This window comes from Pseudorca crassidens, chromosome 1, assembly GCF_039906515.1.
Source record: "Pseudorca crassidens isolate mPseCra1 chromosome 1, mPseCra1.hap1, whole genome shotgun sequence".
Classification (NCBI taxonomy): Eukaryota; Metazoa; Chordata; class Mammalia; order Artiodactyla; family Delphinidae; genus Pseudorca; species Pseudorca crassidens.
The window spans coordinates 124,971,437-124,997,041 of NC_090296.1; the positions used below are offsets into that span (position 1 = coordinate 124,971,437).

Below are 25,605 nucleotides of genomic sequence, written 5' to 3' on the forward strand. Positions count from 1 at the left end.
CTCCTTTCAGGCAATTCAACCCTTCCCCACCCCTCATTCACAGGTCCACCATGGGGATCAGTATTTAGCCCAGGAATTGGGGTTTAACATAATTAGAAGCAACAAATCACTACAAGAGTTTTGCTGGGCCGTCTGAAAAAGGGAAGATTTCTTTTTTCCTCTAGAAGTTGTGGGGAGTGAGGTTGTGACATCTGGAATTGCTGTAGCCATTTTTGCCACCACAGCGGTGAGCCTGGAGCCATGGGGTCCACTGTGTGGAACCTGAGAATGAAGCCAAGATTCTGGAAAACAGACACAAGAGATAGAGAAATACTGGATTTTTGGTGTCATCCTTTTAGCTTGTGGATCAAGCCTTGCCTGGTCTCCACAAGTACCTCCTCTGGAATTTTTTTTCAGTTATATGAGCCAATACCCACCCCCCGACAGGTTGAGCCAATACCGCCCCCCCATAGGTTGAGCCAATTTGTGTTTTGTTTGTTTGTTTTTTGTAACTTGCATTGAAAGATCTGATAGCTATTTATTAGCTGTGCAGTTTTCGACAAATTACTTCTCTGAGCTGCAGGTTTTTCAATTGTAAAGTGGGAACAATAACAATGATGACTTGGATAATTGTACAAATTAGATGTATGTGAGGGGTTGTATTAGTTCCTAACAGTGGCTGTAACAAATAACCACAAATTTAGTGGCTTAAAACAACACAGTTTTATTATCTTATAGTTCTGGAGACCAGAAGTCTGAAATGGGTCTCACTGGGTTAAAATCAAGGAGTCAGCAGTGCTGTATTCCTGCTGGAAGTACTAGGGGAGAATCCCTCTTCTTACCTTTTCTGTTTTCTAGAGGCTGCTCTCATTCCTTGGCTCTGGGCTCCCTTTCATCTTCAATGCCAGCAATGGTCTCACTCAGACCTCTGCTTTTGTCATCACATCTCTTCCTCTGACTCTCCTGCCTCCCTCTTTCACTTTTTAAGGAGATTTGTGGTTATATTGGCCCAACTGGATAATCCAGGATAATCTCTCCATCTTAAGGTCAGCTGATTAACAAACTTAATTCCATCTGCAGCCTTAATTCCCTCTTGCCATGTAACGTAACATACCCACAGGTTCCAGGGATTAGGAAGTGGACATCTTGGGAGTGGGGGATACAGGGTATTATTCTGCTGACCGTAGGTGTCTAGCCTGCTGTGGACATATATCCAGTACTCAATGAATTATTTCCATAGTCTTTGAAGCACAGATGACAAACATTTAACCCCACTTGGTGGAATCAAAGATTTCTTAGAGAAGACGATGTCTAAGCTGAGTCCATTCTAGACTAATGTCTGCCATTTATCGAATACCTCAGACACTCTGCCAGACAGTTTGCATAAAGAATTTGTAATCCTCATAATAACCCTGAAGATAAATATTATTATTAGCTGTGTTGTACAGATTTAAAAACCGAGGTTCCAGAGATGTGGAAAAATATGATCCCTCATTAGCACTCATTAGTTAGTTGATGGAACTAGGAGTGGTCAGTTTTGATGAGCAAAAGAAGAAAAAAACTCCAAAAATCTTGGGGCACAGGCAGGAAAGGCAGGCCCAGAAGGAGCCTCGCAGTGTGGTTTCCCAGGTTTCCTTAGGTGCCAGGAGGGATGTTTGGGGAGAGAGAGATGAAGGGTGCAAGAATCTCAAAGGAATTGGGGATGATATGGAGACCATACTCCATTTAATGGACAGATTCCATAAGCACTTTTAAAATGTCAGAGCAGGAAGGGAAAATGAGAAACTCCAGTTTAAGGGCTTGCTATTTGAGCACGGGTCTTGCTTGAGTTCCACGGTGAGTTATCCAGTGAGATGAGAGCCAAGCAGGAATGGGAAACCAGATTCTGGGCCCCCAGTCCCGCATCTCTTATGGGAATGCAGGCCAGATGCCCCGGGGTTGGGCATCTTAGAGTCACCTCTCTGGTCTCAGTTCTCTGAGGGCTCTGCCATGCTGCTCTGCACGTGGAGCCCATGGTTTGTGCTCAGAAAACACGGTGAAGTTTGGGAGGTACAGCCTGGGCTGCAATTAGGCTAGTAGCCTCTGGGGGGCAGCAGCATGAGGCATTGTCCTTTCGAATGACAGCGACATTAAGAACTGAATGTCCTTGGTACCAGTGGTGAATGAAACGCCGAGGGAGCAATCAGGGGATGAAGTTCCCAATTGTGTCCTCTAACGTGGCCATGAAAACTGATTTTCTTTTTTACACTTAGGACACCCAAAAGGCCCTTTCAAAGCAGCCATCCTGCTAGGCTTGATATCCATTCTAAAAGAGTTTGTCCCTGAGCTTCCCTGGTGGCACAGTGGTTAGGAATCCGCCTGCCAATGCAGGGTACACGGGTTCGAGTCCTGGTCCGGGAAAATCCCACATGCCACAGAGCAACTAAACCCATGCGCCACAACTAAGCCTGTGCTCTACAGCCTGCAAGCCACAACTACTAAGCCCATGTGCCACAATTACTGAAGCCCGTGTGCCTAGAGTCCATGCACTGCAACGAAGACCCAATGCAGCAAAAAATAAATAAATTAATTAAAAAAAAGAAAAAGTTTGTCCCCACTCAAAACACTGCAGCAACTCTTCTCTCAGAATAGCCTTCAGAGCCCAGGGCTGGACTAGAAGGATCAGGCTTGAGGGCAAACACTTGTTTGGGGGCTGTTCATCTAAAGCTCATAATGTTAAAATCTGACCTTTCCTCCCCAAATTTCAGGTGCCCTGGGCCTTACTCCTAGAGATGTCTGCTCTTCCCCCACTGATAAGATCACCCTGATCTGAACTACCACCAGATTATCATAGTGGCCTCCTGACTGACCTCAAAACAACAGCCAGAGGGAGTCTGTCCAGATGGGAGTCAGCTCTTATCATCCTCTGCCCAGAAGTTCACACCGGCTCTCATCTCACTTGGAGAAAAAGCCAAAGTCCTTACCATGACCTCCAAGGCCCTCGCCATCTGCCCCCTCCTTCTTGACCTCAACTCCTGCCCCTCTCCCCCCCGCCCCTCTCCCCCCTTACGCTACATTAGCCTCACTGGCCTCTTTGCTGTTCCTTGAGCACCCAGCACAATCCATTCTCCAGGCCTCTGCACTTGCAGGTCTCTCTGCCTGGAACACTCCTCCCAGACACCCATATGACTTGCCCTTCACTTTCTCCGGGTCCCCGCTCCAATTCGACCTGCTCATCGAGGCCCATCCTGACCACCCAACACAAATGGCAAATCCCAGCATTCCTTGTGCTTATTATTCTGCTTTATTCCTCTCTGCAGCACTTATCATGATCTCACATGCTGTACATTTCACTCACTCTTTGTTGTCTATCGCCTACTAGAATGTGGACTCCATGAGGACAGGGACTTGACTGTTTCATTCACCCTTGTATCCCCAGTGCCTAGAATTGGCACATCGTAGGTGTTCAATTCATATTTGTTGAGTGGATACATGAGTCAATTCACCCCATACGCAAGCTCAGAGAGTACTTAATTCGTTTTTCTGAACGCAGAGTGGAGAACATCAGAGGCAGGGACCTCTACTGATCTCTGGTCAGATCCGTCTCTGTGACCTTAGTTAACTGAGCACTTAAAGTTTCAAATTGGAAAGGTTTTTCCCAGTTGAGAGTATGCCTACGGTGTCAGCAGCAATGATGGTGGGAAATTGTTTAAAAGCAGAAGCCAGACAAGCTGAGACTCCTCAAATCCATGCAGCAGAGAGCCCCATAGCTCTAGGGAAGACTTCTCAGTCCTGGGCCAGAGGTCACAAAAGCTCACACTCTCTCTTAGTTTTAGGACCCAGAATACTTTTGTGTGTTTCTAAAGCAAGAAGCTTTGTCTCTGGAAATGGGGTGACTTGGTCCTGACATTCAGAAAGAACTGTAGGGGATCAACATAGTGTTACATGGAAGGAATTGAAGTTTGGCTCCCAGGTACCTGAGCTCAGAGCATGCTGCATCCTTCTCCTACCTTCCCCCTTTCCATGCTCTCACCACTACCCCATATGGGACCTGGATTATCTCTAGCCTGGGTTCCTGTCTGACCTCCTAACTGGCATCCACCTGCACCCCACTGACCAGCTGGGCTTCCAGGAGAATCGACTTTGATTACAGTAATTTTCCTGCTCAAAACCCCTGGTCTCTACACAAAGGCCAAAGTCCAAAGTCTCTAGCCTGATATTTGAGTCCTCTGGTACCTGGCTCAGGACACCTGTTTCCATTCCTGTTAATGTCTCACCTTCCTGGCTCATCTGGCCATCTAACAGGTCCTGAGCTTCCCCACCTCAACATTTCTGCTTTTGCTATTTTTGCCCCGCCTCCCACTTGTCTCCCATGCCAGAATGCTACCCCCATCCTCCCCGGCTATGCAGACCCACCCAGCACCCTTGTTCTCCCCGAAGTCTTCCCAATCTTCCACATCTCAGTAGGATCACTTCTCTCTCAACGTAGATAACATAATTATCTGAGCCTTTTCTGAAGATCTCTTTGCAGACCTAGGAGAAGGGCCCTTTAAGACCAAGCAGCGCTGAGCAGAAAGGTGGTTGGGTTGGAGGGCGCTCGGCAGGGCTGCTGAGGACCCCTTCAGCATCACTGCGTCACTTTGGCCTGATCTCTGGAGCCCCTCCCCCAACCTGCTGGCCTTTGACCTTTTGGAGTTCCGCCCTACACATTCCCCTTGCTCCTGGTGTCAAGGACCATTCCTGTCCTTCCTCTGGACTTCGCTTTGCCTGCCCAGCCCCTGCATCTCTCCCCTCAGTGGAACTCAACCTTTCATAACGTGAGCATCTATCTCCCAGCACTGGATGTGTCTATAGCACTGAACATTTTCTATTTTCATACAACACAGTCCCCAGACACAAGCCCACTATTATATTTGGTGTTCAAATATCCCAAACTAGAGGAAAAACTGGCTGTACTGATCTTATTGAAAGATGATATTGTCATGCAATGCAGATACAATCTTGGGGATTTTCAAGGGTAATTTTGACTAAAGAGGATGTTTACTTTAAGTCCTGACTTTAGGACCTAGCCCTGTATGAGCTGTGAGTCCAATATGTATAGATCGTGAGATCATTAGGAATTAAGACTCTGTTTGAACAAATAGCTGCTCTGCATAGGTAGAGACCTTTGTCTTTGTATACTATCTCCTGAGTCCCAGGATGCTTCCCCTCTAGTGGGTGAGCCCACCATTAAGCCTTGGAATCACAGATCTGAGCACTGGGAGGGAGGTGGGGGCTGGCACGAGGATATAACAGTCTTCTAGCCCTCTTTTTTTTTGGGGGGGGGGCTGGGGAGTGGCATGTGGGACCTTAGTTCCTGACCAGGGATTGAACCCGTGGCCCCTGCAGTGGAAATGCAGACTCTTATCCACCGGACCACCAGGGAAGTCCCTCTAGCCCTAGCCCTTTTTGTTAGATGAAGCAACTGAGGCCCAGAGAGAGAGAAAAGGGAAGGTGAGATCCAGCTTTCCAGTGATTCCTGAGGCACAACTCTTTCCTCTGAGCCTCACCAGTTGTCCCTGGAAAGAATAAGAAAGAAGTCAGGGTTGGGAGAGCCTGTGTTTACCGTGGGAAGCTGCACTAAGTTGAAGGCTTCCTTTGGTTCAGCCCCAAGTCATACCTCTTAGGAACAGTTCTCAGTCAGTGTGTGCTCCTGCAACAGGACCTAATGGGCCTCCCTTCTGCTTCATAATGAATAAACACCAAATTTATGGAAGGCACTAAACTTTCCCAGTAACCCTCATCTTAGATATAGCTTACACTGGGGCATTTGCCTGAAAAATTGCCAACATAAGAATGGGCCTGGAGATGTTTGCAGGCTTATGCAGTAATTGAAGGGTTAAGTTTCCATGGCAAATTCTGAGAATTCTAAATTCTGTTGCTCTTTTAGGAAATATCTTCATGTTGCATAAAAATATAACTACATGTTGACTGAATACCAAAGAGTTGGGAATCACAGGACTAATATTTATTGAGCACTTACTGTATGTCAGGTGCTTTTGACATTTCACGCTTTGCAAAAACCCATTAAAACAGACATTACAATTGCCCACTTTGCTCAAGAGGAAACTGAAGCTCGGAGAGGGTAAGTGACTTGTCTAAGGCCACACCGACGACATGAAGCGGTCAGGATTTGAAACCAGTTTAGCCTAACTCAGAGGAAAGAAGTTTTCCAAATCCCATAGTGTTTCCTTTTGGGAAAATAATATGGATCCCTGGACACTGGGTATATATGGTCTAGACTCCCAACAAATGCAGGAATTCCTTCCGGAACCCATCAGAGTCTCAGAGAGAGAAAGTGGAGCAGGTAGACAGGGCCAGATGTTCGTACTCATGGATTTTGTCTCTAACCAGCTGTAATTTTGACTCTAACTTGGACAACCCAAGTTCATCTGTCTCTGGAGGCTGAATTATCCTCCTCTCTAAGATCTCTCCCAGCCCTAAAAGTCAGTGATTCTGTGGTACATACTGTGGACTGGCTCACATGATTCCTTTCTGAACTGTAGAGGCTAAACCACTAATGACTACATGTCCAAGGCTCCTCTGCAGGTCAGGATCTGGTTGTGATTCATATTCTGCTGGTCAAATGCATCCGTGTGAGACTCTGTTTCAGAACTGAATTATGTGGAGAAGGAGGTGGAGCATGGACATCTGTTTTGCTGGCACAGGACGGGGTAGACTTGGCATGATTCTGGGGTGAGCAGGTGAGGACAGTCCTGAATGTCACATAGTAACAGCTCCCTTGGTAGCTCAGATCTGCAGTGTAGTTTTGTGAATTGTTCCCGTAAACTCGCCCTAGACAGAGTCCCAGGGATTTGTTAGGCTCTATGTATCTCTTTGTATCGGCTAGGGCTCTATAACAGAGGACAGAGTCCATTCCAGTTCAGTTAAGCAGAAAATGGTTCACTACAGGGTATGAAAGGGCTTAGAGTTGATGGCAGAGCTGTAGACACGACTCTAGGCTGAAGGCACGTGAATGACTCTCAGAGGGGCCAAGAGAGCTGCTACCTCGTCTGTGATCAGGACGCCACTGGTTCCAGCACCACACGGATGCTGCCACAGTCCAGAAGCCTCTATGGTTATCAAACTGTCACAGTCAGGACGTCACCATGATCAGAAACCACAACCACTGCTGCAGCTCCACCACAGTCACACTGTGCCTGTTAGTCTACACCAGTGAATGCCTTGTGCTCTGCTTCCCAGTACTCGTAAAGCTAGTGATTGGACACTGGAATTTCTGCAAGGGCCACTGAAAAAATCAGTAGACCCAGTAGAATTGTAGCTTCCTCCTCACCTCTACCTTCTGTGCCAGCCCATCTGCCAGCCTGGGAAACACAGACTAGCTTTCCGGCCTTGCCATTAGAGGAAGGCACACGTGAAGGCGGAAGGGAGTCGAGGTGAAGCACAGTCCACCTGTATAAACTCTTTTCTGTTAAAACTCACTGGAGCACATTTGGATGTCTACAAACCAAGAACCCTTGTCAAACAGGCTCTGTCTCTGGGGGCAGGGCACTGACTACGAGATGCCCATTGAATATGCAAGTGTGGCTATGAAAACGTTTTCTATGTTGGGCTGAAACCTGTTCTTCTCTGTCTCACCTGTGCCAGTTTTGCTTTCTGGCACCAAACAGAATGAATCAGTTCCTGTGTCCATGTCCAGAGATCTAAGGATGGTGACGATGATGCTCCCCAAACTGCACAGCGGCACTGAAAAGCCTGGCTTTCAAATGGAAAACTGTCGAGGAGAGCAGAGCACCAAAGCAAAGGCAGAGAGATGGCCCGGCGTGAAAAAGGTGGCAGGGCTAACCACCAAGAGAATATATTCATGGTGGCTCAGCAAAGGCATAGCTACTGTCATTTGGCAACTCCCAGTCTACCGAGAGGCTGTAGAAACTAATTAATTCAGAATGTATTATATACAGTATGCTAAATTGGTCACCAGAGGGAGTCTAGATATAATAGGACTTTTGGCTAAAACCATCATTATAACAGTTAGTATCTGGAGAGCTTTTTCCTCCTTCTTTCATCCAAAGTGCTTCAAGCACCTTGCTATCACTGGTCTCATTAATAAACTAGTGCCTCCGGTGAGCTAGGCAGGTGGCCACTCTCATTATCCCACTTTTTAAAGAAGGGCGCCTAGAGGTCAAGTGACTGTTTTTAACATCATGCTAATTAAAACCTTCTGTAGCTGTTATTTACAAGTTCATGGGCTCCTTAAAAGCTTTGTTAATGATTTTAAAAGCCCAATTCACTCACTCACTGCTTTGGCACTCTCACTGAGTCAAAAATGAAAAGAGGCAGTTTTCCCCTCATTTTGGTTATGTATGAAGGCCAAAGAATTTGGTAAAATAAATTAATGAATTTGGTAAAATAAATTAACTGCCTCTGGCGCCAAATGTATTTATTTATTTATTTATTTATTTAATTTATTTTTTTTGCGGTACGCGGGCCTCTCAGTGTTGTGGCCTCTCCCGTTGTGGAGCACAGGCTCGGACGCGCAGGCTCAGCAGCCATGGCTCACGGGCCCAGCCGCTCCGCGGCATGCGGGATCCTCCCGGACCGAGGCACGAACCCGTGTCCCCTGCATCGGCAGGCGGACTCTCAACCACTGCGCCACCAGGGAAGCCCCCAAATGTATTTATTCGTAATACTTCTTGGTTCCCTATGTTGATAAATATTATAGGTTATATAGAGACCGAGAACTTGACCCCGAAGAAACACAGTCCAGCTGGGAAGGGCTGTATGTGTGAGCCACTTCTGCCTGGGGTGATGTGGAAACGCTTCACAAAGAGATGGCAAAGGACAGGAAAAACAGCACAAAACAAAGCAGTGGACATTTACTCCTTGCCCTGGGAGCATTCTGAGGGAGTGACCAAGGAGTTCTGGATGCCATGGTCCTTCTCCTGGCTCCTGCTCTGCCTCCTGGTCTTCCCACGGATTCTGGTGCAGTTCAACAGCTTTCCAGTAAATTCTATTTTGACTTAAGCTCACCTGAGTCTCTGGCTGATAAAGAATACTTTCTGGGCAGAAGCAGTGAGTGAACAATGTCCTGGAGAAAGGAAAGATCAGGCCTTTCAGGGAGGGATGGAACAGAAGATTTGCAATGACAAGGTTTGAACCACTAAATCTTCTTTCTATACTAGATCCTTGCCCAGATGGTACAAGTACCAAACACATATTTTATTTATTTATTTAATTAAATTAATTAATTAATCTATTTTTGGCTGCGTTGGGTGTTCGTTGTTGTGCCGGGGCTTTCTCTAGTTGTGGCGAGCAGGGGCTACTATTCGTTGTGGTGCGTGGGCTTCTCTGCGGTGGCTTCTCTTGTGGAGCATGGGCTCTAGGCATGCAGGTTTCAGTAGTTGTGGCTCACAGGCTTAGATGCTCCGCAGCATGTGGGATCTTCCCGGACCAGGGCTCGAACCCGTGTCCCCTGCATTGGCAGGTGGAATCTCAACCACTGTGCCACCAGGGAAGCCCAAACACATATTTTAGAAGTGTAATGCTGACATGTAAAATGTCACCATAGGAGGAAGCTGGGTGGAGGGTACATAGGACCTCTATTATTTTTGCAACTTTCTGCAAGATTATAATTATTTTAAAATAAAACGGCTGTTTGTCTGTTTCTAAAGCACATTGCTTTTGATATGACTAGTGGAGACAGGGTCTGAATTTCTACCTCCTCTGCTAAGGTGTGTGGTTGGGGAGGTTCCACAGTCAGACAAAGAAAGAAGCCGGCACCAGAGTTGTAAGCCAAACCGAAACCACACCGGGGAGCTGGCTGGGGGCCCTGTCAGGAAGTGGAGGAAATCCAGGCGCCTAAGGCAAGGATCAAGCCAACTCAGTGTACCAGGCATTCAGGACCAGGGGGAGGGAGGGAGGGAGGGAGGGCAGAACAGGTTGGAGCTTCGGGCTAAGACGTGAGCCATTGCTTCTTGGGTCCATCACTCTCTGAAACATGCTCTTCCAAGCTGCTGGGGTGTGATGCAGGGGAGTGTTGGCCACAACTACAAAAAAGGCAACAGAGAGGTGAAGAGAAAAAGATAGGAAGAGGGATACACGGATAAACTGGAGAAGAGAAAAACCTTCACTGCTTGCTGGCCAGACACTAGACACTGAGCCAGTTCCTCCTGTGGATTTCATTTAATCCTCACGTCAACTCTTCATGGAAGGTGGTACCATCTTCAGTGAGTAGATGGAGAAAAGCAACTCAAAGTGACTTGTGTTAGACCACACAGCTAGTAGGTAGCAGAGCAGGGACGAATGGACAGGTCTGCCAGATTCCAAGCCCTCCCAGAGTGGTCCCCTCATGACCAGGAGCTGCTCCCCGGCCCCAGCCCCAGCCGCCTCTGCAACTCAAGTGGCACAAAACTGTTTCCCCTCAAGGTAGTAACAACGCCCATCACCTCACCCACACCCCAACAAGTTCTAAGTGAAGCTGCCTCTGCCCACTCCACGCTCTAGTGCGGGTGGTGTGTTTTATACCAAAGGAGCCGAGGTCGTTACCGCACTGGCGGAGGGGCCGCCTGCAACCAGCTACCACTAGTGCAATTGCTGTACCCAACAGCGTGGACATTACTGATTTTGATGACTCTTGCCAAGTTGCCCTCCTCGGACTTTGCACTGGATGCCCCCACTTCCCCACACCCTTTGATACCCGTCTGTTACCAGGAATTTTGATCTTTACCAATTTCAGGATTTTTTAATTAGCTTTATTGAGGTATGATTTACGTATGATACTCAGGGTACTTTTGATTCACACTTCTCCCTTTAACAAGTGGGACTCCTGTCTCTTCATATGCTTAAGTGATGGGGAGTGTTTTAAGGTCCCTCAAGTAAAAAGAGTCCTGTCCTGCTAGGTATCTTACCTTAACCCCAATTCTCCATTTTTGTGGGGCAATAACACTTCCTCTCTATCCCCATTAAAGTGCCAGCAGTTGTCACTTGGGTCTTTTCTAGTTTTAAGCCCAAGACAGCATGAGTGCCCTGTACATTATCCCGTCTGATGCTCACAGTTCTGTGAGGTGGTTATTATTTGCATTTCAGGGACGGGGAAGCAGAGGAGACACAGTGAGCCAGTGGCAATGCTGGGTTTAAATTCAGGTCAGTTTGAATCCATAGCCCAGCCTCTTCTGACTCTCTCACTCTGATAATTGGACTTGGAGTCAGACCACCAGGACTGACATCCCAGTTCAGCCTTAAGTTGCTGTGAGACACTGAGAAAATCTCGTCCCCTCTCTAGGCCTCTATGCAAAGAGTGGTTGCAGTTGCCAACTTCCATGACCTGAGTGGGAGATCGGGGCAGGAAATAATCCAAGACTGTCTAGACCCCAGTCTTTTCATTGCTCCTCAGAGTGAGTGAGTCACAAAGCCGAGGAAAAGCAAAACTTCTGCTCCTGCAAAGCCAACAGCAGAACTTCTTGATGCATTCAGCTCTGAACCCTGGGGACGGGTGGGTGAGGGGGGAGAAAATCCATATTTCAAGCATTTATCCAACACACGCAAGGCAGCCCAGCCTTGTCAAGAGGCTTTTCTTGTCCCAGGAACCAATTACAAAGGCAGGTGGAAGTAGTTATCCTTGTTGAGAGAAACAGGGCACAGGAACTTGCTCAGAGGCCCTGAAAGATGATGAGAATGAAAACCAGATTCCACAGGGTTATGGGAGAGAGTAAGAGAGCTGCCATTTAATTTCAGAAACTGGGGTAGTGGGGGGAAGGCACACATTTTAAAGGAGGGAGAATGAGGCATAGACAGTCAAGCGTCTTGCTCAAGGTCACACAAGCTTTAAGAACACGGGTCTCTCGATCCCCGGTGCAATGCTTACCATCTCCCCACACCCGCTGCAAACAGCCAATCTTCTCTTCCACCAGCACACAGGGAGACTTGGGAAGGCCTGTACTGCTGGAGAGGAGACACAGTTTGGAATTAAGTCTTGGTGATGCTAATAGGATACATCTGCTAGGCTTCACAATTGGGCTTTTATTATTTGCACATTGGTAATGCCGTTGTATAATTACCTTTGGATGTTTGGTTACAATGACTCTGTGTTTTGCTCCGCAATTTGCTGGAATCTGTAGAGATAGAAGTTTACTATAAGGGAGAAAATAAATGAAAAATTCTAAAGATGTGGTTCAGCCTAGGACCACATGATTTTTATCCAAAGCTTGTAAAACATCTCCATCCTTTTAAGCCCCTCTCAGCTGTGCAGCACATGAACTTTTCTTCCTTAGGGAAGCCTGGAGACTAGCAGTCTCTGAAATGTGGTGCTCCATGTTGATCACAGTTCTGGTTGTATTCTACCATTGGACTGGGCAGGGGAGCTATGCTGGGGAAGGTCTGGTGGTGCTAAGAAACGGGGGTAGGAAAGGAGAAATAGCAGCGTGAAGACCAGCCCACAGGTTGCTGAGCATTGGGTCAGCCACCTTCTGTTTTTACTATCCATGCGTTAGGCTGCTAACACCTGGAAAATAAGACACAGTCTCTGACTGTAGTTCTGAACCAGGATTCAAAGTTTGAGCCCCAAGGCTTTGGAGTCCTAGCTCTGCTTATCAGCTGTTGACCTTGGACAAGTTATTTCACTTCTGAGTCTCAGTTTATTTACTAGCAAAATATGAACAATAATAGTACATACAGTATAGAGCTGTTAAGAGGATTAAATGAGGTAATATATACAGTCTGATTAGCACATTATAAGGACTCAGTAAATGACAGTATGATTATTACACATTTCATCAAGTCTATGATGTCATAAATTGTAAGAGGCACCATTATTTTATGTACCACTAGGAAAAGAACATTACCTAGTAAACTACGGCACAAGGTTTTCTCATGTAGAATTTTTAAACATGTCCTTATTAAAAAATCTCATTTATTTAGACATGGGTGTTTGATAATATATCACTTTTGTACATACATAAGAAGAAATATGTAAGCAATGATAATATATCACTTTTGTACATACATAAGAAATATGTAAACAAAATGAATTCCCTTCAGAAGAGTGCAAATCTTGGGTCACTTTTTGATTCAGCATCACTAATGACCATATTTTCACATAATATTGTCCTCTGAGCCATCAATAGTGAGTGATGCACCATTTCTTTCTTTTTTTAAAAAGTTTATTTATTTATTTTGGGCTGCGTTGGGTCTTCGTTACTATGTGCGGGCTTTCTCTAGTTGCGGCGAGTGGGGGCTGCTCTTCGTTGCGGTGTGCCAGCTTCTCATTGCGGTGGCTTCTTTTGTTGCTGAGCACGGGCTCTAGGCGTGCGGGGTTCAGTAGTTGAGGCATGTGGTCTCAGTAGTTGTGGCTCGCGGGCTCTAGAGAGCAGGCTCAGTAGTTGTGGCACACAACCACTAGTTGTTCCGCAGCATGTGGGGGATTTTCCCGTACCAGGGCTCGAACCCGAGTCCCCTGCACTGTCAGGCAGATTCCTAACCACTGCGCCACCAGGGAAGCCCGATGCACCATTTCTTAAAAGGGGGTCTTCTCTGCTGTCTCCAGAATTTCCTTCCAAGTTTTATGCACGTGTGCAGACAGTGACAGCTCTGTGTGATGGCCACCTGCCAACCATGATTGTATGATACACCCTGAGCACAGAGGGGTCAAAGTGTGGGGAAAGTGTGCATTTAAGAATTCATAACTTGTGAAGTATGTTGTGAAATATTTGTAACTATTGAAGCTTGAAGTTTGTGAGTGGCTTCCTTAAAAAATATTACCATGTTTAATGTTACTATTCTCCATGGCAGAGTTACTACTACTATTATTATTATTACATTCTCGAAGTGACATTCACTGACATAAATTATTCATGTATTTAAGGGACTTCCCTGGTGGGGCAGTGGTTAAGAATCCACCTGCCAATGCAGGGGACACGGGTTCGAGCCCTGGTCTGGGGAGATCCTGCATGCCACGGAGCAACTAAGCCCATGCACCACAACTACTGAGCCTGCGCTCTAGAGCCCGCAAGCCACAACTAGTGAAGCCTGCGTGCCTAGAAGCCTGTGCTCTACAACAAGAGAAGCCACCACAATGAGAAGCCTGCACACCGCAACAAAGAGTAGCCCCTGCTTGCCACAACTAGAGAAAGCCCACATGCAGCGACGAAGACCCAACACAGCCAAAAATTAAATAAATAAATAAATTTATTTTTTAAATTATTAATGTATTTAATTATTAATACATTTAATTCTCACAACAACCATATGAAGTAGATACACTTATTATGCTCTTTTTACAGATGAGGAAACTGAAGCACAGAAAGGTGAAGTAACTCGTCTGAGGTCACACAGCTAGTCTTTCTAGAGACTTTGTTCTTAACCGCTACACCAGGGTTTCTCAACTCTGACACCATGGGCATTGGACCAGATGAATCTTTACTGTAGGGGGTCTATCCTGTGCCTTGTAGGCTGTTTAGCAGCATCCCTGGCCTCTTCCCTCTGGATACCAGTAGTACCCCCACACACAACCAGGTCTAACGACCAAAAATATCTCTAGACATTGCCAAATATCCCCTGCGGGGGGAAATCACCCCAGCTGAGAGCCACTGCATTATGCCTGGCCCCTTTGGGCGGCCACTGAGGAAGCCAGACCCCAGGCCCTGCTGCAGATCCCAGGTTCTGTTTCATTCAAGCCCGGAAATGATGGGAGAACCCAAGATTCTGGGCATGCGGCCAGCCAGCCTCAGGTGGAACCAGGTGGGCCTGCGGAGTGTCAGTTGCTGTGGAGTGCCAGAGGCAGAGCAAGCGGTCAAACGTTCAGGAGACAGGGGAAGTCAAGAGAATCTGAGATTCATCAGATGCAACTGACATGATAGCTTTACAGAGAAAGTGAAGTTCCCTTCGTCCCTCAGAACATCCCACTCCTTTCCCCCTTTTCAGGGAAAACCACTATCATGTATGTGGTATGTTCCTATCAGTCTGTTTTTTTCTCTTTTACATTTATAAATTTGTATACACCTATGATAAATATGTAGTACTGATTTTTCTATTTGAGAATTTATATAAATAGAATTTAAATTTTGTATCAAACAGTAATTTTCTGTTTTCACTTAACAATATATTTTGGGGATCTATCCCAAATGATACATATAGATTTAATTCATTTCTTTTAACTGCTGTGAAATATTCCATTATGTGACTATACCGTATTTTGCTTAGTCTCTCTCCTATGGATGGACATTTGAGTTGTTTTCAGTTTTCCATGAATACCAACATCCTGTAGTGACTACCCTTGGAGGTGTTTCCTGTGTACATGCTGAACTCCTCTCTGGAACATCCTTAAAGATGGAATTGCAGGCTTATAGGGAATACAGTCGAAATTACATGTTTTGTTTCATCGGGTGCAGCCAAGTTGTTCTCTGTTGGGTCTATATCAATTTATACTCTCACTAGCAATGTATAAAAGTTAACCTTTCCCACCAACACTTGGGGCGGCCATTCTTTACCATTTTTGCTGATCCGAGGGAGTCTATTCCCATTGGGGGCGGGTCAAGCATGTGGATAAACATCATCCATCATGTGCATCTCAAAGGGGAAAAGGTTGTGAGTCACTCAGTCTGTGAAAATAATCATGTTTGACCACAAACATCATACAGAGGTTTTAAAGTTGAAGAATTGCTTAACAACTCCTCAGAGTAATTCACCTTAGGCAGTGAAACACAAACTACTCTTAAAATAAAGCAGTCATCGAATTAACTGCCGTGCTGAAAGAACTTCCCGGTGGACTTCATATATGTGGTCTGATCTGCCCAGTGAGTCCCTGTGGCTATTCTTTGGCGATGGAATAACATTGAACCTGGAGGTCTGCCCTCCATTCCACAGGGCTCTGCACATGGGCAGGTGTGAAATGAGGGGCAGTACCTCTGGTACCTCCTCCCTCATCCCACCCCCACTGTTTGACCAAGATTGGCAGACGGATGATGGCCTGCAGCTCAGCCCACCACAGGAGAGGACAGGATTGGCCCAGAAATACTGCTTTAGGAAGTGAGGTCAGCCTGGTTTGGAGCCTGTCTGTACTGAGACCACCTCCTGCCCCAGGCCTTTCAGACCTTCCTTGCTCAACTGCTCCCTCCCAGTCCTGTATCTCATTCCCTCCAGAGTTTTTAGGGTATTAAGAAAATACAGCAGGAAGCCAAGGAATTGGATCTGAGTTCCACTTCTGCCCATCACCCTGTGTCCAGGGGACTGTGTCTGTACAATGGAGAGGATCCCTTTCCTTGGGACCTCTCAGGGTTAGCGTGAGGAGAGCCACAGGTGACAGGTTAAGTGTGGGGGAGAAGTTGGTTTAGCAGAGGAAGCTCCAGCTGGGCTGTTCAGTGACCTGGGCTCCACCACTTAACCAGCTAACTTCAGGAAGCCTCTTCTGCTCTCTGGGCCTCAGTTTCCCCATCTATGAAATTAGAGCATTGGGCTAGGTCAGCACTTCCAAAACTGTATTCCACAGAACGCTCTACATGCTCCATGGAAAAGGGGTTCCTGTCTACTAAGTCTGGGAAATACTGAATGCCATAACTACCCTAGAAATCACATTGGAAGGCAGCGTTTAAAGGTTCAGAGATATCTGGCAGGAAATAAACTTGATGGTTCCCAAACATCTTTGGCTTTGGAACACTTTTCCTGTTGAATGAATAAAAATATTTTAACATCTCTGAAATTACGGATGTCTCACAATTGATGTATCTTAAGAGACTTTGAAATACAGTTTAATAAAGAATAGCTACTGGATATCAGCTAAATGCTGGCACTCGCTAAGTTTTTCACATGTAGTATTTTATTTAATATTCCCAGTAATCCTGTAAATTAGGGACTATTATTATTCCCACTTTGCAAATGAGAAAACCGAGTCACAGGGAGATAGATAAAGAAACTCACTCAGGATCGTACACCTAATAAATAGCGGAGCTGGGACTTAAGCTCTGATGATCCTGAACTCTTTATTTTTTTTAAGATTTTTTTTTTTGAAGTGGACCATTTTTAAAGTCTTTATTGAATTTGTTACAATATTGCTTCTGTCTTATGTTTTGATTTTTTTGGCCACGAGGCATGTGGGATCTTAGCTCCCTGACCAGGGATCGAACCCGCACCCCCTGCATTAGAAGGTGAAGTCTTAACCACTGGACCGCCAGGGAAGTCCCCTGATCCTGAACTCTTAAACACAGGTAACACTGACCTTTGGAATCGGATCTGTGATGCAGTGACCATGAAGGACATAAGGCACGGTCATCAGAGGCCTTGAAAGGACCACACTTCATGAGAAAGAGCAGAATCATAAACAAGCAGACGCTGTTTTTGTGCCAGTATCAGGAGAGAGGAAGCTGGTCCAGGAATGCCCTCGAGTTACTGCGAGGAGCAGAGGGGAGCGGGGGTAGCACTGAGAGGGATCCAGATCTGGCCTTTCAGCAAATAATTTTATAATGCGGCTTTGCAGGGCAGAGCGATCAGGCACCTGGTCAACCTAATAATAAGGATTGTGCCCTAGACTTGTGTTCTACTCTGAACCTGTGAACCGTTTCCCACACTGGCAGGTCTTAAATCACACCTGCGAGGGAGGTGGGCAGGATTATGATCCGCACCAGATAACGTTGCTGAGGCCCAAGGAAAGTGAAACTCAGAAATGCTTTCTTGTATCTCTTTCTCACTGGTGTCTGCAGGGGCCATCAATTCTCCAGACTGCAACGTGCAGAAAACAAAAGCAGGCACAACTTCACCCCGGGAAGGCGGATTTCTAGGACAATGTGTTTCTAAAGAAGGCATGCACTCCTCTCCCTCTGTCTCTTCCTCCCTCCCTCCCTCTCTCTCTCTCTCTCTCTCCCTCTCTCTCCCTCCCCCTCCCTTGTGTCCCTCTAGAACCCGGTGCTCCCTCTGGGTTCCTAACATCCTGCTCCCCAAAGACAATCTGAAACATCCTTGTTGAAGTGTCTCTGACTTATACCAGCTGTGTCCCTCACGCGAGTGGGATTTGCATCATTACAAGGGAGGGAGGCATTTATAACCAGGCATGTTTCTCAAACCGTAACGTGCATATCAATCCTGGGGGATCTTGTTAAAATGCAGAGTCTGAGTTTGTAAGTCTGGGTCCTGCATAACAAGCTTCCAAATGGATGCTGAAGCTGCTGGCCGTAGGACCACACTCTGAGTACCAGAGACAGTGGTTTGGTGGAGAAGCTGGAGTCAGGATGTCTGGCCACCTTTCCATCCAGCTGACTTTTGGAAAGCTACTTAACTTCTCCTAGTCTCAATTTCCCCATCGGTAGAGTAGTAAATCCTAATAGTATTTAGTAAATGCCTAATTATTAGTGAAAACCCAAAATAGTGCTATCTACTTAATGGAATTGTTAAAAGGATTAAGTGCAAAAAGTAGGCACATAGTACTTAACCCAGAGCCTGGCACAGAGTAAACTCTCACTAAATAATAATTAGCAGCTATTATTAACGGGTATGGAAAGGCTAGTCTGATAGAATCAGGCACCAGGAAGCCAGCAGGGAGATGGGAGAGAAAGGGATTATTTCTGGTGTCATGAGGATAAAGCCATTCATATTCTGGCTTAGAGCCATCAGAGGCAAGGTTCTCTCCTATAATTCATCACCACTGCTGCCCTGCTGGTTTCCCTGGAAAGAATGAGAACCCGGGTCACCGTGGGCAGACAGGATGACAGGTCATGGGTCCAGCCTCCTGTCTTAGCAGCTTTGTCTTCCCAGCAGTGTCCCTGCGGGTCTTTCACTTGCTTGCAGCCACCCTCAGCTGCTTCTCCTTAAATCATCTCCACATCACAGAGGACTGGGAGCCTGCCTGCATTTCAGGGGCCCCAGCTGTCTCCTGTGGAACATCAATATTCCCATCAGGCTGTTTGTAATGTCGGCTTTGCAATCTGCTTTCTGCACAATGTCTAGGTGGGGCATGTTTGCAGGCTTAGTGAAGCCATTATTCTTCTCGGCGACATTTTCTGGGAGTAGCATGGATTCATGAAGAGACGAGGACAGTCCTTGCTGATGATGGGATCTATGTGGCCCACTTGTCATCTGCGTCTATTTGTCCTAGAGACCCATCCATACTCAGACCAAAGAATCCCAGGGCTGGAGCTCAGGTGTCAAACTGTATGGTACATGTGAACCCCCTAGGGATCTTGTTAAACTGTGGAGTCTGATCCAGTAGTTCTGGGGCCAGGCCTGAGATTCGGCATTTCTAACAAGCTTACGGGTGACCTGATGATGTCGGTCCGTGGACCACACTTTGTGTAGCCAAGTGGTTCTCAAGCTTTAACATGCATCCGAATCACCTGTAGGTTGGTGTAAAACACATGTTGCTGGGCCCCACTCCCAGATTTTCTGATCCTGTAGACCTAGGGTGGGACCTGATAATTTGCCTTCCTAAGAAGTTCTCAGGTGACCCTAATGCTACAGATTCAGGACTGCACTTGGAGAACCATTGTTCTAGTTTCCCAATTTTTTCATTACCTTTATTAGTATTCTTTGAGTTCTGTGACTTTTCCTAGAGGTCTGCAGTCCTAATTGCTTGCGAAAATTCAGTGCTGCTGAGGGCCTTTCGTCTGTCATATGCATAGTTGGCAATGCCCCAAACTTGGCCAATGACACACTTGCATTCGTATGACTGTCTTGAACTGCTTGTCTTCACTTGCCTTACACTCTGCAAGCTTGCTGGCCTCGTTTTCCCACTGACAACTTCTCCTGGCCTTTTTTTTTTAAGTTAAGCATTTTCTCTCTTTTTCTAAAATTTATTTATTTTATTTTTGGCTGCGTTGGGTCTTCGTTGTTGCACGTGGACTTTTCTCTGGTTGGGGTGAGCGGGGGCTACTATTCTTTGCGGTGCGCGGGCTTCTCATTGCCGTGGCTTCTCGTTGCGGAGCACGGGGTCTAGACGTGGAGGCTTTAGTAGTTGTGGCCCGTGGGCTCCGTAGTTGTGGCTTGCGGGCTCTAGAGCGCAGGCTCAGTAGTTGTGACGCACGGGCTTAGTTGTTCCGTGGCATGGAGGATCTTCCCAGACCAGGGCTCGAACCCGTGTCCCCTGCGTTGGCAGGCAGATTCTTAACCACTGTGCCACCAGAGAAGCCCTCTCCTGGTCCTTTTGACCTGAGCCCTACCAACAGCACCTCCAGCCTTGGTCTTTGTATCACTGCTCTGCCACCCCCAGACTTCCTGCCCTGGCTGCCCTGGGCAAGCAATCCACTCCTATCTGCACCCCACCCACTGCCCTGGGGTATCCCCCTCTTTTCCTGGCTCCTCTAAGGATGCCAGGCAGCTGCCAGGGGCCTGACATGCGAGGCTCTGCCCAAGGCAAGCAGAAATCATGGAGCTAATTAAACCAACATGGACACACTGCACTGGAACTCAGGAGCCTGCCCTCTCCCATCCCCTCTGACCAGAGCCTCACAGAGCTGGAATGAGTTAGTTGACCTTCTCAATTGATGTAGTTAATTATGTGGTTGTGCAATGCTTTGCTTAACAGGACTGGTTTCTGGGCCTGGCCCAAGGCTAGGCTGGACTCTGGTGGGCTTCCACGTCCCCAGCCCTGCCTGCTCCCTTGAGCCTCACCCTGGCCAGTGCCCTCTAGATACTCAGGCTGGTATTATCTTGTTGCCAGCATCCCTGAACTCCTCTGCCTCCGCAGAGGAACCTGAGGACGATTCCTGTGACCTTTCCCTGAAGCCCCATCTCTGTGACGCTTTCAGTTTTACGAGCTGGCCTTTCTTGGCTGGAGAATCTGCGTTTCTGTGTTTGTAGTCAGAGCAGAGAAAAGCTGCCCAGAGAGGTTATGTGACCACCTGGGGTCTTGGTAACCTCTTAATACCTCTGCGATTAAGAATCTCTGGCCTCACGCATGGCACAGGGATATCGGCTCGGTGCTTTGTGACCGCCTGGAGGGGTGGGATAGGGAGGGTGGGAGGGAGGGAGACGCAAGAGGGAAGAGATATACATATGTATATGTATAACTGATTCACTTTGTTATAAAGCAGAAACTAACACACCATTGTAAAGCAATTATACCCCAATAAAGATGTTAAAAAAAAAAAAAAAATCTCTGGCCTCAAAGATGCCATTTTCTCTCTCTTCCTAGCCATAGTTCCCAAAGTTCTTCCTAACCTTGTATGACAGCTTGTGCCTCAACTGTACCAGGTGATCTTCCCTGAGCCTAGCACACTGGAAGGGCAAATGCTTGGGGTCAGATTGGCCTGGGTTCGAATCACATCTTCACTACTTTCCACCTGTATGACCTTGGGCAAGTGACTTAACCTCTTTGAGCCATAGTTGCCTCATCTGTAAAATAAAGAACACGAGTCCCACCACCTCCTAGAAGTCTAGGGAGGAAGTGAGAGGATGTGGTAAAGTACCTGCACAGTGACCAGCATACAGGGTTGTCACTGGTCCCCCCCCCCCAACCCAACCCTAGCACCCATCAAGGGGCTGAGCTTCCAGTAGCTCAGCTCCTCAGACGAGGAATGAGTGGGTAGGATCCCAGCCTGGCTTGGTTGCCTCTTGGCTCTAAACTGGGTGAGGATGGCCAGGTGGGCTAACAGCACCAGGACAGGGGCCTGAGACCTAGGCGTGGCTGAGCCCCTCCCAGCCTGTATGATGCCAGGCAACCCACCTTCCTTCTCTCTGTCTTGATGGTCTCATCTGTAAATGAGGCAGTTTTGACTGCGAAACTCAAGTTCTCTCCAGCTCCCTGATTTTAAAACAGGTACTCAACAAACGCATCTGGGCCATAGATGGGACTTGCACGAGATGTGGAGTTGCTAGGGCGCATTCTGGGCCCTCCTCAAGCCTCGCTCTTGGAGAACGCTGAAAACCAAGACCCAATCCCTCTTCCCCCGGGCTCACCCTACTGTGTCCCCGCCTCCAGCACAGAATTCTCAAGCCCTGCCCTGCTGAACCGTGCTGTTACGGAGTCTGTGATTTGCATCTTTCTCATCTAAGTGCAGCTTCCTGGTGAGCCCAACATCCATCGAGCCACATGTGGCAGAGCGATGAAAGGTTCCAGGACCTGTAGGTGGTCCCTCCCCAGTGGGCTTGTAATCACTTCCCAGATTCCAGAGGCTCGTTATGTGAAATCCAAGCTGGAAGCCCCAGCCGGGGTTTGCCTCTCCTATCTCAGCTGTCAGCAGGTGCTTGAATTGTTTAGATTTGTGCTGGGGGGAGACAGGAGGACCAAGGCCCAGGAGGGTCTGTTTGCAACCCCCCTCATCCTTTCCCTGTTGATGTTGGCCCCGTCGGAGTCTGCCCGAGAGCCGTGGTCCCGCCCTTTGGGTGCACCTGCTGCGGACCTGCCAGGCAGGCTGGGCTTGGGGGCAGAGCATTTGACTTGGGCCTGACCCTCCCATCGGGGGTGTGTGGGGTGTGGGGCAAAGGATCAGGAAAGAGCTGACAGCACAGTCACAGTACCAGAATTGAACTTGAAATGGGACTGGACCTCCTTCTACCATTCCTTCCATTTTTCCTTTCATAAGGAGGGCTAAACGCCTCTTACCAACCCAGAGGCAGGTACTGTGGGGGGCTTCGAAGAATTACCACACACAAATCCTGCCCATAAGGAAAGAACAATCTAGAAAGGGGTCAGAGAGAGTCATCCCTCCGTTCATTCTTTCATGTTCTGGGTCAGTAATCTGTCACCAAGTCCCTCTCCTTCTCTCGAGCTCTCAGGTAGAAATGGATGTTTGGGGGCGGATGTGGAAGGACTGAAGCTGAAGAGAGTCTGTTTTCATACTTGTACTCCCTTCCTGGGGGCTGGTGCAGACGGGAGATACTGAGATGGGAAGTACAGCCCCTTCCTGGGGTTGCACAAGGCCTAGTCATTACACAAACAACTATAACACAAGGCTGACTCCAGAAGTGCCTTCATGAGGCAGAGAAAGAGAACCTGGAGTTCCCAGGAGGGAAGGGTCACTCCCAACGAGGGCACCCAGGAAGGCTTTGAGGTGTGCCTGGAAGGATGAGGGGTTTCTACAGCTAGAGATGGAAAGGAGTGAATGACAGGTACTCACAATGTGTGAGAAACCCACAGGAAGGCTGGAAAAAGCAGGATGTGCAAGTTTACTAGAAATTAACTAGGAGAGATTCCCCTTCTCTTTTTAATGGCTGTGTGGTCTTAGACAAGTCACCTAACCTCTCTGGGCTTTATTGCTTTGTGTACACAATACAGAGAAGGCAGAGAGCTCCTGTGAGGCCCTTTCATCTCATCTTTCTTTCATAAAGCCATGAATAAGACCGACAAAGTCCCTGCCCTCATTGGGTGGAGAGAAAGAATAAACAGTAAATAGGAGAGATGGTGCTAAATGCCTTGGAGAACAATAAATTAGGGAAGGGCGTGGAGAATGGGGAGGGGTGGGATAACAGTTTGAAATAGGATGCTTAGAGAAAGCCGCACTGATAAGGTGACAATTGATCAAAGATCTGAAGGTGAAGGAGCCAACCATGTGGATATCTGGGGAAAGAGCTATCAGAACAGAAGGAACAGCTAGTGCAAAGGCCCTGGGGTGGTCACAAGCTTGGTGTGTTCAAGGCCCCGTAAGGAGGACAGTAAAGCTAGAAAGGAAAAGAAGAGCTGTAGGTTTCCATAGAAACTGGCTCTAGAAGGATGTGTATAGCTGGTCCTCTCTGCCAGGGGTAAGTACCATTGTGTAATCAGAATCAGCTTGATAGGGCTGGTTAGCAAGAAACACTCTGCAATGCTGGCATCAGCAGCTGGCAGAGTGCCCAGTGCACCTGGGAACAATCATTGGCTGGACCAAGTGGCTGTGCTGAGAACATGCTTCCTGACACACTGACTGTAGGGATGCTCAAGTGCTCCCACCTTTGACTTAAAGGGCTCTGCAGCTCTGTTTGGAGTGTACAGAGGTACAGCGTGGTCCCGTAGCAGCAGGTCTCCAGCACTAACACCACTATTCCTACAACCAGGCACTAGCCCTGAGCAGAAGCCTCAGTAAGGTGACAACACATGTGGGGAGAAAACATTTGACATCTTTGTTGGGCCCTGTTTCCCCAACCCCCAACCTTTCCTTCTACCTCTTGGCCCTTCCCCTTTCCACCAGTCAAAGGATTCCTTCCCTGCTCCTTGTTGGAAGAGATGACACAGCAGAACCCCCAAAACAGTCTTTTTGGCTATGAGTCACACACTCAAGCCAAATATTGCCGAGGTCCTGGCAATATTTATGGCACTAAGACATGAGGATGAGTGAGGAGAAACAAGTTTACGGTTGGGAGGTGGGAGGGGAGGCAGAGGAATATGAAGACTGTGGAGACTGGAGGCTGGGTGGTGGCATTGAATGGGGTCTGTGCTCTGCCCTCTCCTAGATCAAGTGCCCAGTGCGGAACGGGGGCAGAAGGGGTGGCTGTGGGGTGTGTCCAGGCCAGCTGGGGTCGGAGAGAGTCTTCCCCAAGCTCTCTGGGTCCAGCTTGTTGCTGGTACCACATTTAGTCCTGTGTGATTAAAAATGGCCTGGGTGGGGTCCTGGGAACGCAGAGAGGCCAGGCCACTGGGCATGGGGGAAGATAACAATGTCAAACCCCCATATAAAGAGGAGTAAATATTCATTATATATAGCATTTATTCTAAAGCACGTCACATGCATTCACTCGTTTAGTCCTCACAACAATCCAGTAAGGTAGGCGCTATTATTATCTCCATTTCACAGATGAAGAAACTGGGAGGATAAATAACTTGGCTAAGGTTCCAGGGCCAGTAAAAGAGACGACGAGGTTTTACACCCAGGCAGTCTGGCTCTGGCATCTGTTCCTTTAACCACGCCACTATATTGCTGAGATCAGGCTGCCTTGGTGGATGAAGCCCACGTGGACCCTTGACCACACGGAGGATCAGGTTCCGTACCGAACCACCCACTCCCCTCCCCCCACCCCTGGTTCCCCATCAACCTCCCCAAAGCTTAGGCCAAATCCAAATAAAACAGGGAGAGAAACTTCCAAATTGACTGAGATTGAATTTCTACCACCTGCTAGAAGGGGGCTCACCAGTCAAATTTAGTTCCATTATAGATTAATAAAGTGTTTGTGGACTAACATTCATTCCCATTCCAATAACCACCTAGTACTGGTGCGCTACTCCCTGCTGTTGCTGCTTCTCCTGCCACTGTCACCACCATTAGGCCGCCTGCTATGGAGCAGGAAAGGGTGCCACCACACCTAGGGTAAGAACAAAGATATACCTATTACTGGGAATACGGCTTCCTCTTCCCCGGTCAAGGGTTTCTCATTCTTAGGTTAAGCCATTCCAAGTGGGTTGGGTTGAGGCACTTCTCTTGTCTCCAGCAGAAAGCTCCCTCCAATTGGCTGGAGGCATCAATCACCCCACTCACTCATCCAGTTATGCCTGCAGTCATGAGGGCATGCCTCCCCTCATCTGGAAAGAATGAAGGCAGCAAAGCACTATGGTCGCCTAATGCAAACCATTTGTGTAGTCAGAAGGAAAATGGGATGTGATTCCCATGGACTTTCCATCTTCTTTTTCAAGAAGCCAGTATGGAGAGGGCAGGGCATTTTGCAGAGAAGGGACGTTTCTGGTCAGGCTGGATTCATTCTCCGTAACCATCCCTGGACTTCTCTGGGAAGCTGGGTCTGATTCATTCTCGGTTCCTTGCAGAT

The 25,605-nt window shown here is 47.6% G+C and overlaps 1 long non-coding RNA gene across 1 annotated transcript; it reads right to left on the reverse strand.

The window, feature by feature from the left end:
• Nucleotides 1-11,820: 11,820 nt before the first annotated feature.
• On the reverse strand, nt 11,821-25,426 carry LOC137232674 (uncharacterized). Its single transcript, XR_010947131.1, has 3 exons — nt 25,170-25,426; nt 12,015-12,068; nt 11,821-11,898 (listed from the first exon to the last, which is right to left on the reverse strand). It is a non-coding gene; the product is annotated as an uncharacterized lncRNA (long non-coding RNA).
• Between the last annotated feature and the right edge of the window lie 179 nt (nt 25,427-25,605).